The sequence below is a fragment of the Megascapheus bottae genome, unplaced genomic scaffold (genome assembly GCF_031878675.1).
Source record: "Megascapheus bottae isolate mThoBot1 unplaced genomic scaffold, mThoBot2.hap1 HAP1_SCAFFOLD_368, whole genome shotgun sequence".
Classification (NCBI taxonomy): domain Eukaryota; kingdom Metazoa; phylum Chordata; class Mammalia; order Rodentia; family Geomyidae; genus Megascapheus; species Megascapheus bottae.
In genome coordinates this window covers 3,295-6,588 of record NW_028327312.1, presented here as the reverse complement: position 1 = coordinate 6,588, position 3,294 = coordinate 3,295, and positions in this window count along the sequence as shown.

Sequence of the window (3,294 nt, the reverse complement as noted above, 5' to 3'; positions counted from 1 at the left end):
ACTTGAGTTACAGCACCACTTCCAGCTTTTTTTCTATGTATGTATTACTGAGGAATCGAACCTGGGTCTTCATGCATGCTAGGCAAGCACTCTACCGGTAGGCCAAACTCCCGGCCCCGTACCTGACACTCTTATTTCCAATTAACTACTAAAAAAAAAAGCCAAAAGTAGATCTGTGGCTCAAGTGGTAGAGCATTAGCCTTGAGCAAAAAAAAAAAAAAAAAAAAGGAAAAAGCTTAGGGACAGTGCCCAAGCCTGAGTTCAAGTCTCAACACACAACACAACACACACAGGAGAATATTAGATAATTCCTTAAGCTTACTCTCCAAACAAAAACTAGCTCCTATGTAGCCAACCAAGGGGTCCTTAAAAGAGTATAGTAGGAAGTAGAGAGAGATTTACTACAGAGGGGAGAGACGACACAGGATAACTTCAGTAGAGAGAGAATGAAATAGAAAAATGGAGGGGGAACAGGACGGGGGCGAGAGAGAGGAACAAGAGAGAGGGAGGGAGAGAAGCTTCAAGTAACGGAAGGGTGCAAGGATGGAATTCGTGACCATGTGAAGGTCACAGGCCCCACATGCTCTTTGAAAGGAAAAACAATGGCTTTATTGAAGGTTGGAGACAAGAGCATACCAAAAGACCTGTCTGTCCATTGGCCAGGAGTGAAGGCTTTTTCATCTGATTGGCCAGGGCAGGGGAACTAGAGGTGTGGGTTGTTTACAAGCAGAGTCTTGGTAGAATCAACCCCACCTGGTCCCAGTCCAGGTGCAAGGGTTAAAGAGTTCTGATCCACTGCGAAGCCCGCTGATGGCGGCATGCTTTTTCTCTTCTACCTGGGCTGTGCTTGCTCCTCAGCTTCTTCTTGACAGGGTATTTTAGATTAGACTCGAAGGTTCTACAGGTGCACCCCAAGAAAGAGCTCTCCTACAGATCTCCAGGAACAGGGAAGTTGCTGTTTGATGGCTGGGTTTCAAAGCCTTTCGCCCTCATGTTGATTTTTTTTTCACAGCTGCAAGGCAGTCTGTAAGCCCTGCCCTTTTACATGACAACGCCCTTGCATTTCTAGATGGAAGAAGAGTGGCTGAAGGGTTGGGGGTACCTCACGTCTCTGGCCTTCCCCTTCGTCATGCAGCCTCAAAGTGAACTCCATCAGCCAGCCATCAAGGGGATGATGTCTCTGCAGCAGCAGACTCTTCTCCAGTCACGCGGCTGTCTGGACACGGGGTCCACAAGCTGCAGACCAGGTAAGCTGGGCCTAAACCACAGGAACTATGAGGTGACTCACCAGTGTCTGGTATGTTGGAAATGTGCTTTGGCAACTGAAAAGCAATGCCATCCCCTGCCTGTAAAGAGCATCCTGGGAAGTAGTTTTGGGGTAACCTTCAGTCTTTTGCTACCCATTCCTCTGCTGTTTTCTGTACAAGGCTGACCTGAGGGACTTGAAGGCCACAAAGATAGATTTTTTAAAAATATGGAATGATTATCAGGGTTTTCTTCTTGTTTTCATTTTTTTTTGGTGTTGAGAGCTCAACTCAAGACCTAGGCAAATGTTTTAAATTTAGATCAAGAATTTGAGAAATTGAGAACAGAGTGTGGTACAGAAAATAATGTTTGCTTGCTGTCCTTTTGTGTCTTTTGAGACAGTGAATTTGAGGTTCTCTGCCTCAGCCTCTCAAGTTCTGGGCTTACAGGTGTGCAAGATCATGCCCAACTCATAGAAAACACTTGGATTGAGGCAAAAGGCACAACCTGGAGTCACTCGGCGTCAGATAGAATTTACTGTTTAGTAGCATTGGCCGTGTCAGAGCCCACACTTAATGTCAGCCATTTACCACCTAATATTTCAGTCAACAGTTGATTTGCCTACACTAAAAAAATTGCGTGATTTAAATACATATTTGTAGCTGTTATATTTTTATTGTAACTTTATTATAATCTTTCACTCGTTGTACAAAGGAGTTTCACTTCCACATGTCAGTTTATGAGCACATGCATCTTGATCAGCGTCAGTCCTTTCATCGTTCTCAGTAGAAGAGATAAAAAAAAATTGCAATATAGTTTTGGCTTACGATGAATCCCTTTTGAGACTGTGTTTGGGTATCTATTTCTTCTGGAACTAGACCTACCTCCCAACGACAGGGGTGAATACACATCTCAAATAGGGCCAATTCTTTCTCTCCCACCATCCCTCTCATCTTCCTTCTCTTTCTTCTCCCTCTACCTATCTCTCCTTCCTTCTTTGTTGTTGTTGTTGTCGTGGTCCTTGTCCTCCTCCTCCTCTCCCCTCCTCCTCCCCCTCCCTCCTCCTCCCCCTCCCTCCTCCTCCCCGTCCCTCCTCCTCCCCCTCCCCCTTCCTCCCCCTCCCCTCCCTCCTCCTCCCCCCTCCCCCTCCCTCTTTCCTCCCCCTCCCTCCTTCCTCCCCCTCCCTCTTTCCTCCTCTCCCCCTCCCTCCCCTCCCCCTCCCTCCTTCCTCCTCCTCCCTCCTTCTTCCTCCTTCTTCCTCTTCCCTCCTTCTTCCTCCTCCCTCCTCCTCCCTTTCCTCCTCCCTCCTCCCATTTCTAAGTAGTGGCCTGAAGGGAAACACAGGCATGTTGAGTCTATCTGTGGTCTTGTGCAGACAGACCAAAGCAGAGTGGGGGCCTTCTTGATTGTTGAGCTCCTAGTGTTGCCAGCACCCAAGGTCCTCACATGTGCAGTAGTTGGGACAAGGTTACCTTGCAGAGGTGCCCAGGCCGTCATGGAGAATTGAGAAAGAGATGAGCGGGGTGGGGTTTACAGTCTTTCCGTGTATCCTATCTGCTGTTTGAAATGAAGGCTGTTGGTGGTGTGACCCACTATTTTCTTTCGTTCTTCAGCTTTAAGGAGATGCGGTTGATGTAATAGCTTGTGTACGTTTTCACGTGTGTCATTAGAGGATGTTCCTTGAGTCACCACCAATACCGTGAATAGATCCACAGCATCCCAGCGTGTACTGGAGCCCCTTTGAGGCCTTTCTCTTCATTGCCCTCTAAACCCCAGGCAACCACCGATCTGTTTCCGTCACAAGTAATTTTTATTTTCTAGTATTTTGTGTCCAGGGAACTCTACAATATGTATTCTGTGTTTTGGTCTGGCTTGTTTAATTCAGCATAATAATTTGAAGATATGTTTCTGTTGATCCTCACATCAATAGTCCAGTAGTTCATGATTGATCCATTTGTCTGTTGTTGGGTGGTTTCTCCCCCCCCAACTTTCAATTTCTGACTGAAAATGATGAGTAATAGTGTCTTGTACATTTGGCTATATATCTTT